General features: G+C 37.5%; 2 pseudogenes; both read left to right on the top strand.

Annotated features, from left to right (window-relative positions):
* Positions 1-549: 549 nt before the first annotated feature.
* On the top strand, positions 550-650 carry LOC121483692 (annotated as a pseudogene).
* Positions 651-4,936: 4,286 nt separating this feature from the next.
* Positions 4,937-5,037, top strand: LOC121483691 (annotated as a pseudogene).
* Positions 5,038-11,353: the final 6,316 nt, after the last annotated feature.

The following is an 11,353-nucleotide window of genomic DNA, read 5'->3' as shown; positions in this document are numbered from 1 at the left end:
TCTTTCTTTTAGTACCTTTATTCTTTCCAATTTTATGCTCTCATGTTCTCTCTCTTCAACTTTCCAGATTGATAATTCTCATCTTGGGACCCCTGGTAACATTCAGTCTTTAACATTGACTCTCTAACCAGTCTATAACCTTCTCCTTATTAAAATATCCCCCAGATTTGTGTCCATTGATCTTTGCCTACACCAGTCTTAGCCACAATGGTTGCAAAATTATGATTTTTACAACTCTAGTACTGCCATCTTCCAAATATTGCACACCTGAAATCACAAAGCTTGCCCTTTACCTGCTTTCTGAGCCAGCCAAGCAAACTTACTTAATAATCCCTGTATTGGTTACAGTGCTTTGGGATGTGACTATAGATATCCTACTAATTGTCACTTAGACAATAAAGAGATTTCATGATCTCACATAACAAGAAGTATGGAAGCAAGTCAGTTCCAAAGCTGCTTAATTCAGCAGTTCAATGATATCATCAAAGATCACCCAGCTCTCTCCATCTTTATGCTCTACCATCCTAGGTGTCTAGCAACGTCTCCTTTTTCTTCAACAGCACATATTCCTTAAAATTGAAATGAAATAGAGAAGATTACCATGGCCTCTGTATAAAAATAATTGAATTCATGAAGTATGCCATTCTTTTTCTCAAATAACTCCTTTTTAATTGTGCTGTCCCTGATAACCCTATTAAACTCACCTCTAGCATTCCCTTTCTTCTTTCCCTGCTTTATTTTTTCCTATCACTTGTCACCATAAGGTATATCATATATTTTATTTATTTGCTTCCTCTCTCCCATGTTAGAATGTAAACTCCAGGAAGGCAGAGACTTTAATCCATTTTGTTTACTCTTGTATCCCCAGTACCTAGAACATTGCCTGGCACATAGAATGCACTCCATAAATATTTATTGAATTGATGAATGGCCAGCCACAAGATGACTGCTACATCACTAAAGATCACATGCTCAAACAATGACATTCTAGGTAGCAAAAAAAGAGGCATGAGACAAAGAGGCTGTTTTCTTCCAAGGCCTGCAGCTTTTACCAGAAAGTATGATCTTTTCAGAAATACCACAATAGGGATCCCTGGGTGGCGCAGCGGTTTAGCGTCTGCCTTTGGCCCAGGGCGCGATCCTGGAGACGCGGGATCGAATCCCACGTCGGGCTCCCAGTGCATGGAGCCTGCTTCTCCCTCTGCCTATGTCTCTGCCTCTCTCTCTCTCTGTGACTATCATAAATAAATAAAAGTTAACAAAAAAGAAAAAAAAGAAATACCACAATAGATTTTCCCTAAGGTCTCATTAACCAGAGCGGGTCACATGCTCACCAATAGGCCTCACTAGGTAAGTGGGAATGGGATTGCCATGATTAGCCTAAACCAATAATGACTCATCTCCCAGGGCTGGGCAGAGAACAACTCTGAGTTCTTTATTTAGCATGAAGAGTGAGAATGTGGGGCTGTCATGTGAACCACCTACAATGTTTGCCATGGTAGCTAAACATAACCTTGAGAACATCTTCTAACCCCTGTTCTCGTCTCATTTCCTCATGGCTAGAACAGCACTTGCCCATCTGGCCAGTTTCCATAGTGCTTTCTGTCATTCAACTCAATCTGTTGCCCAGATCTTCAACTCTGATATCATTTCCTACTAAAAGAAGTCAGAGCTTTTTGGGGAAAATGGTTGATTCTAGTTGGAGCAGTGTAGGTACAAAATGAGCCTGGAACATCTTATTATTCCAGAAAGTAAGGAAATGCTCAAGAAGAATGATAGAACATATCAGAGGAACACAGGACCCAGATTGAGGGGGTTCCCACTGTCCAAATATAGAACAATTTAAGCACCAATATAATTAAGGACAGTAATGAAATATAAACCATTCATGAAAAATAGGAATCCATGAGCTAATATTAATAACAGACAAATAAAGGTGGCGAAGGGAGAGCTCATGCTTATAGTAGAACTGAGGACTCTGGTTTATGTGGAGAAAGTACTACAGTGGGAAAAATCATTTTGCAATTATCATGGTAAAGATTTGTTCAGGTAGGGATCAATGCATACTAAATCTAGGGACATTTTAATGAGAAGTGGGTTATTTTCAGACTCTTAATATTTCTTCCCACAGATTTTAAAAGATAAAATAGTAACTGTACAGTGAAAGTATTGGGCAACATCTTGATTGGGTGATCAAAATTAATATGACCAATGAAGGGGAAGATGGATATTATCTACCTTCATATGTGATTCCCTAAGAAGGACATAGTATAATCTACATGGTATTCCAGCCTGGAATATATATGCTGAATCTAACAATGAGGGAAAATTAGGCAAATACAGTGAGATACATTATACTTTTTAAAATACTTTTTTAAAAGCATAAATGGAGATGATTGTATTCTTCAAAAATGCCAATGTCATAAAATACAAAGTGTTTTTTGAGGTATGAGTTTATAAGTTTTTAAAATATTTTATTTATTTATTCATGAGAGACACAGAGAGAGAGGCAGAGACATAGGCAGAGGGAGAAGCAGGCTCCACTCAGGGAGCCTGATGCAGGACCTGATCCCAGGACTCTGGGATCACACCCCAAGCCAAAGACGGATGCTCAAGCGCTGAGCTACCCAGGCATCCCAGTTCTTTGTATATTTTGGGTACTAACCCTTTATTGGATATGTCATTTGCAAAATGAGATCTTTTCCCCTAAGTTCAGGAGCAAGACAATTGTGTCCAGCCACCATTTTTGTCAACATAGTACTGAAAGTATTTATTTAAAAATTTTTTAAAAATAATTTTTATTCAAGTATAGTTAAAACACAGTGTTATATTAATTTCAGGTATACAATACAATTCTACAATTTTACACACTTTTCAGTGCTTATCAAGATAAGTGCAATCTTAACCCCCTTTATATATTTCACCTATTCCCTCCCCTCCCCCCACTGACCTACTCTTTGGCAACCACCTTTTTGTTCAGTATTTAATAGTCTGGTTTTTGGGTTGTCTTTTCTCCCCCACTGTTTGTTTGTTTCTTAAATTCCATATATGTTTGAAATCATATGGTATTTGTATTTCACTGACTGACTTATTCCTCTTTGCACTATATCCTCTAGGTCCATCCATGTTGTTGCAAATGGCAAGATCTCATTCTTCTTTATGGCTGAATAATATTTCATTACATACATATTTCACATCTTTATTCATTCATCTGTGTTATTGTAAATAATGCTACAATAAACATAAGGATGCATATATCTTTTCAAATTAATGGTTTTCTTTTCTTTGGATAAATATTCAGTAGTGGAATTACTGGATTATATGGTAATTTTTTTAATGTTTTTGAGGAATCTCCATACTGTTTTTCACAGTGTCTGCATCAGCCTGCATTCCCACCAACAGTGCATGAGTGTTCTTTTTTCTCCACATCCTTACCAATGCACATGATTTCTTGTGTTTCTGATTTCAGTCACTCTGCAGGTGTAAAGTTTAACTTGCATTTCCCTGGTGATGAGTGATGTTGAACGTCTTTTCATGTGTGTTAACCATCTATATGTCCTCTTTGGAAAAATGCCTATTCAGGTTCTCTGCCCATTTTTTAATTGGACTATTTGTTGTTTTGTTCTTATTTTTGTTTTTGTTTTGTTGTTGAGTTGCATAAGATCTTTATATATTTGGGATATTAACCCCTTGTTAGACCTATCATTTGCAAATATCTTTTTCCAGACAGTAGGTTGCCTATTTGTTTTGTTGACGGTTTCCTTTGCTGTGCAAAAGCTTTTATTTTGATGTAAACCCAATAGTTTAATTTTGGTTTAATTTCCCTTGCCTCAAGAGACATATCTAGAAAAATGTTTCTACAGCTGTTGTCAAAGAAATTACTGTCTATGTTTTCTTCTTCCGTCTTATGGTTTCAGGTCTCACATTTAGGTGTAGAGTCTAATTTAATATAACTACTCAGGCAGACATCACTATCATCACTATTTAATGTTGAAGAAACTGAAACCTAGAGGTTATTTAACTTGCCCAAGCCACTTGGCTGGTAAGTGGCTGAGCACGGTTTTGAACTGAGGCAGACTGACTTCAGAGACCACATGTATACTCACTATGCTATGTTGATATGGTTAACCAAGCCCTAATACTTATTAAAAACCTGCTATATGCCAGGAAACTTTCATATACATTACCTCATTTAGTCCTCCAACATTTACCTTAAGGCAGGCATCATCGCCCTCATTTTATATCAAGTGAATTGAAGCTCAGAGATGAAGCTACTCACCCAAGGTCACCCAGTCAACGACTATCAGAATTAAAGTTGCAATCCAAGACTTACACCAAAAGGCTATTCTCCCTTGCTTCGTGTTCTTTTCCATCTCCCACATAATTTTCTTTCTTTTAGTACCTTTATTCTTTCCAATTTTATGCTCTCATGTTCTCTCTCTTCAACTTTCCAGATTGATAATTCTCATCTTGGGACCCCTGGTAACATTCAGTCTTTAACATTGACTCTCTAACCAGTCTATAACCTTCTCCTTATTAAAATATCCCCCAGATTTGTGTCCATTGATCTTTGCCTACACCAGTCTTAGCCACAATGGTTGCAAAATTATGATTTTTACAACTCTAGTACTGCCATCTTCCAAATATTGCACACCTGAAATCACAAAGCTTGCCCTTTACCTGCTTTCTGAGCCAGCCAAGCAAACTTACTTAATAATCCCTGTATTGGTTACAGTGCTTTGGGATGTGACTATAGATATCCTACTAATTGTCACTTAGACAATAAAGAGATTTCATGATCTCACATAACAAGAAGTATGGAAGCAAGTCAGTTCCAAAGCTGCTTAATTCAGCAGTTCAATGATATCATCAAAGATCACCCAGCTCTCTCCATCTTTATGCTCTACCATCCTAGGTGTCTAGCAACGTCTCCTTTTTCTTCAACAGCACATATTCCTTAAAATTGAAATGAAATAGAGAAGATTACCATGGCCTCTGTATAAAAATAATTGAATTCATGAAGTATGCCATTCTTTTTCTCAAATAACTCCTTTTTAATTGTGCTGTCCCTGATAACCCTATTAAACTCACCTCTAGCATTCCCTTTCTTCTTTCCCTGCTTTATTTTTTCCTATCACTTGTCACCATAAGGTATATCATATATTTTATTTATTTGCTTCCTCTCTCCCATGTTAGAATGTAAACTCCAGGAAGGCAGAGACTTTAATCCATTTTGTTTACTCTTGTATCCCCAGTACCTAGAACATTGCCTGGCACATAGAATGCACTCCATAAATATTTATTGAATTGATGAATGGCCAGCCACAAGATGACTGCTACATCACTAAAGATCACATGCTCAAACAATGACATTCTAGGTAGCAAAAAAAGAGGCATGAGACAAAGAGGCTGTTTTCTTCCAAGGCCTGCAGCTTTTACCAGAAAGTATGATCTTTTCAGAAATACCACAATAGGGATCCCTGGGTGGCGCAGCGGTTTAGCGTCTGCCTTTGGCCCAGGGCGCGATCCTGGAGACGCGGGATCGAATCCCACGTCGGGCTCCCAGTGCATGGAGCCTGCTTCTCCCTCTGCCTATGTCTCTGCCTCTCTCTCTCTCTGTGACTATCATAAATAAATAAAAGTTAACAAAAAAGAAAAAAAAGAAATACCACAATAGATTTTCCCTAAGGTCTCATTAACCAGAGCGGGTCACATGCTCACCAATAGGCCTCACTAGGTAAGTGGGAATGGGATTGCCATGATTAGCCTAAACCAATAATGACTCATCTCCCAGGGCTGGGCAGAGAACAACTCTGAGTTCTTTATTTAGCATGAAGAGTGAGAATGTGGGGCTGTCATGTGAACCACCTACAATGTTTGCCATGGTAGCTAAACATAACCTTGAGAACATCTTCTAACCCCTGTTCTCGTCTCATTTCCTCATGGCTAGAACAGCACTTGCCCATCTGGCCAGTTTCCATAGTGCTTTCTGTCATTCAACTCAATCTGTTGCCCAGATCTTCAACTCTGATATCATTTCCTACTAAAAGAAGTCAGAGCTTTTTGGGGAAAATGGTTGATTCTAGTTGGAGCAGTGTAGGTACAAAATGAGCCTGGAACATCTTATTATTCCAGAAAGTAAGGAAATGCTCAAGAAGAATGATAGAACATATCAGAGGAACACAGGACCCAGATTGAGGGGGTTCCCACTGTCCAAATATAGAACAATTTAAGCACCAATATAATTAAGGACAGTAATGAAATATAAACCATTCATGAAAAATAGGAATCCATGAGCTAATATTAATAACAGACAAATAAAGGTGGCGAAGGGAGAGCTCATGCTTATAGTAGAACTGAGGACTCTGGTTTATGTGGAGAAAGTACTACAGTGGGAAAAATCATTTTGCAATTATCATGGTAAAGATTTGTTCAGGTAGGGATCAATGCATACTAAATCTAGGGACATTTTAATGAGAAGTGGGTTATTTTCAGACTCTTAATATTTCTTCCCACAGATTTTAAAAGATAAAATAGTAACTGTACAGTGAAAGTATTGGGCAACATCTTGATTGGGTGATCAAAATTAATATGACCAATGAAGGGGAAGATGGATATTATCTACCTTCATATGTGATTCCCTAAGAAGGACATAGTATAATCTACATGGTATTCCAGCCTGGAATATATATGCTGAATCTAACAATGAGGGAAAATTAGGCAAATACAGTGAGATACATTATACTTTTTAAAATACTTTTTTAAAAGCATAAATGGAGATGATTGTATTCTTCAAAAATGCCAATGTCATAAAATACAAAGAAATGCTGTGGAAATGTTCTAGATCAAAAGAGAGTAAAAATACATGACAACTAAATTCAATACATGATCCTAGACTGGATTCTCTACTGGCAGAAACAAACATGCTAAAAAGGACAGTCAATTGCCACAGTTGGAATATGGACTATTCCATCCATAGGATATGGAAAGTAGATGATATTAAAGTATCATATCAATGTTAAATTTAATGATGTTGATAACTGTACTGTGGTAATATAAAAGAATACTGAAGTATTTATGAGGAAAGGGGCCATGATATATGCATTTTCTCAAATGGTTTAGGGAAAAGCAACTATGATACATGTACAGTTGGCACTTGAACAGCACAGGGCTAGGAGCAACAACTTCCAACCCTCTGCACAGTCAAAAGTCTGAGTATAACTTTTGAGTCCCCCAAAACTTAATTACTAATAGTCTATTGACTGGAAGCATTACTGATAACATAGTTAATGAACTTCTATTTTATGTTCTATGTATTACATAATGTATTCTTAGAATAAAGTGAGCTAGTGAAAAGAAAATATTATTAAGAAAATAATAAGGAAGAGAGAATACATTTACAGTACTAGACTGTACTTATCAAAAAAATCCACATGTAAGTGGGCCTATGCAGTTCAAACCCAGATTGTTCAATGGTCAACTGTATAGATAGATAAATAGATGATAGATACATACATACATACACATGGATAGAATGAGCAAGTGAGCAAATGATAGAGAAAATGGTGAAAACAGCAATAGGTGAATCTGAGTAAAGGGTCTATGAGTATTCTTTCTACAGTTCTTATTCTTTTTTTATAAACTTTTTTGTTTTAAAGATTTTATTTATTTATTCATGAGAGACAGGTGGGGGGAGGCAGAGACATAGGCAGAGGGAGAAGCAGGTTCCATGCAGGAAGCCCAACATGGAACTCAATCCCGGGACTCCAGGATCACGCCCTGGGCCGAAGGCAGACGCTCAACCGCTGAGCCACCCAGGAATCCCTACAGTTCTTATTCTTACAAATTTTCTATACTTTTGAAAATATATCCTAATAGAACATTTTTAAAAATATAGCTCATGATCCATCCCATCCTTAGAATCCTTCCCTGCTTAGTTTTGTGGAGGTTCTCAGGGCTCCAGAATAGTGAAGGATGTCACCTGTAGATTTGCATGTTTTGGCAAGTGTGAACTCATCCCAATTATTTATGGGAGATCTTTCAGAGAAGAATAATTACTCAACAAATATTTATTATGTGCTAAGCACTGTGTTACATGCATGCTGGGATAAAAGGTGACTAAAGCAAGCTTCTTGCCCTCAAGAAGTTCATGAATAGACATGTAAACTATTTTCCAAGTGCTATAATTACAGAAATGCATGAGTTCTAGGAGAAGCCAGAAGAAATATATCTTATTTAGCCAGGTGTGGGGATCAGAAGTAGCAAAGGAATGTGGAAAGGTCAGGGAACATTTCCCAAGGAAGATTGTTGAGTTGTCTTAAAGGGGTTAGCCTGATGGATAATAGGAAGGAGGAAAGGCATTCTTGGCAGAAAGAAAAAAGTGAAAGAGGTAAGATAGTAGTCAAGAACAGACTCTGAAAAAAAATAAAAATAAATACAAAAAGAACAGACTCTGGAAACAGACTTCATGGGTTCAAATCTAAAATCTGCCACTTATTAACTACATGATCTTGTGTAAGTTAATTAGCCTCTCCTTGTCTCAGTTTCTTCATGTCACAAGGGAAAGATGACATTATCTACCACATAGGTTAGTTGCTGATTATTAAATTGTAAGAGATGTTATGTTTAGGCTAGCTATGACATGACATATAATAGGTTCCAAATAAATATGAACTCAGTTCATATACCTTTCAGGAAACTAAAAGTTTCTGTCAATAGAATGCAGGTTTCATGTCAGGGAATGCAGAGAGAAAGGAGTGATGATGTGAGGCTAAGCTAACGAGTTCATATTTTAGCCTAAAGGCAATGGGAAGTTATAAAGACATTTTAATGACCTGATCTAGTTTGTGCTCTATAAAGGTCCTTCTGGCTTGGAGAATGAAGCAGGTTAAGAATAAAAGCAAGAAAAACAATGAAGAATTCATTGAACCCCTTCAGATGAGAGGAGATTAGAATCTGGGATAGGGTAGTGAGGCAGAATGTTATTGAGGAGGAAACATATTCAAGAGTCATCATGGAACTAGAAGTCAAAGTTAACTCCCAAATGCCTGACTTGATCACCAGAACTGATAAAGGCTCCATCCCCTGAGATAAGGAATGGACAAAGAGCAAGAGTTGTATGGTGGGGAATAGAGATGATGAGTTGAGTTTTTTCACCGTGGTGAGCTTGAAAAGCTTGTGGGACATCCAAATGGAGATGTCTAATAAAAAATAGGATGTAGGGATGCCTGAGTGGCTCAGTTGGTTAGGCTTCCAACTCTTGATTTTGGCTTGTTCAAAATCAAGATCTTGATTTTTCAACTCTTGATTTTGGCTTGTTCAACTCATGATCTCAGGGGTCATGAGATTGAGCACCACGTGGAGCTCTGCACTCAGCAGAGCATCTGTTTCTCCTCTCCCACTCCCTCTGCCCCCCATCTCTAGAATAAGTAAATAAAAATATTTTTTAAATCCAAAATTTTTTTGAGAACGATAAGATGTGCAAAGCTAGGATTTGCTATTACTTAAGATTCACAAGGCAAATTCTATCATTTTGTAACTGTATGGCCTTCATCTAGCTATATGCCTTTGCTGAGCCACCATTTCCTCCACTATAAAATGATTGTAATAGTTAAAATGCCATAGTATAGAGAAATCATTCAATAAAAAATAAATTATGATACAAATGCCAGGTATTTTTCTTTGGGGGAGGGCTGACAAAATATCTTACTTTTGGATCATCTTAGTAAAATTGAGGAAACTCATCATCTGAGGCAATAAAAAGAGTTTCAAGAATACATGGGAACAACTCTGATTGTCCTAAACCTGTGTTTTTTGCCATTCTTAATTTATCTAGACTAAAAATAGGTCAGAAACTCAAAAGTAAGTCTTCAATGGGCTGGAAGGAGCGAACGCTTAAGCTTGGATTAAAGAGGCCAAAACTTGAGGTAGAATTTAAAAATTCTAGAGGTATGTCATCTGTATTGAGATCTGGCCAATTTCTAGACACAGTAGTTAAATTCCAGACCCTGACTAGAGGCAGCCTTTCAAGACCTTTTGCAAAATGCTTGATTGTCATCTCTCCTTATGAAGGCAGGTGTGGTTTGTAAACTACAGAGGCTGTGAAGCAGGCACCCTAATCCTCCGTACCACAAATAAACTTTTTTTCTGAAAATCTTTAGCTTGTATGCAAAAATTGTACCCTTGTTTTGATGGCCTTGCCTCGTAATTTTCCTATGAAATTCCTCACAACCCCCCAGATTCTTTTAGAACAGCAGATATAGAATTAGCTATTCAGGTTGCAAAACTGACTTTATTTGTATTATGTAAGAGTATACAGTCTCTCCCTGGGGGGAGAGTATATACAGTCTTTCTATTTAGTTCAGATTATCAGAGAGTCACTTATTAACTGATATTTCATTGGGCTCATATTTTTGATAATTTCTTTTTTTAAATTTTCTTTTTATTTATTTATGACAGTCACAGAGAGAGAGAGAGAGGCAGAGACACAGGCAGAGGGAGAAGCTGGCTCCATGCACCGGGAGCCCGACGTGGGATTCGATCCCGGGTCTCCAGGATCGGGCCCTGGGCCAAAGGCAGGCGCTAAACCGCTGCGCCACCCAGGGATCCCTGGGCTCATATTTTTGTTGCATCCCCAGACTTTGTGACTTTGATCTCTGAATCAATCGTCTTTGAATCTATGGGCTCAACCAGTAAACAGTTTTCTCAAAATATTATCATTCTCTATGTGGGTGATGAGGAGTTTCAATTTCCTCACCTGTGAAATAGAAACATTAATACTAACCTTGCAGGGTTGTTGTGAGTACTAAATGGAATTATACACTGGAAGTGCCTACCCTCTATATTCACTTAAAAATATTTACTGAGAACCTACTATGTTCCAGACACTGTTATACACATTGAGGGTATAGCAATGGGCAAAGACAAATATTTCTACCTGTATGGAGTTGACAATATAGTGGGGTAATTTTGAGAACCAAAAAAGTAAGTAAAATATATAATATGACAGATGGGATAAGAGTTATGGAGAACAATAAGACAGAGTGGGGATTAGTGAGTGCCAGAGTTGGAGACCACCATGCAATAGATGCTTCATAAATGGTAGTTATTTCTGTTAGGTTTCTATGGTTTCTATACTTTAAGCATTACTTCGATACAGAACTCAAAGTGCTTAGAACAGTTCAAAAACATATATGAAAACCTAATTATGGATCAGGGATGCAGTAGGTTTCTGGGGTATAAAGGTGAACAAGGCATAATCCATAGCCATGAGGATCATTTCAATATATTGTAGTTAGTGGTCAGACATAGGGTGAGCAGGCAGAGGGTAAAAAAGAGCACAGTTAATGGTCAG

This window comes from Vulpes lagopus, chromosome X (assembly GCF_018345385.1).
Source record: "Vulpes lagopus strain Blue_001 chromosome X, ASM1834538v1, whole genome shotgun sequence".
Taxonomy (NCBI): Eukaryota; Metazoa; Chordata; class Mammalia; order Carnivora; family Canidae; genus Vulpes; species Vulpes lagopus.
The sequence above is the reverse complement of the archived record's forward strand: the minus strand, read 5'-3'. Positions and strand labels throughout refer to the sequence as shown.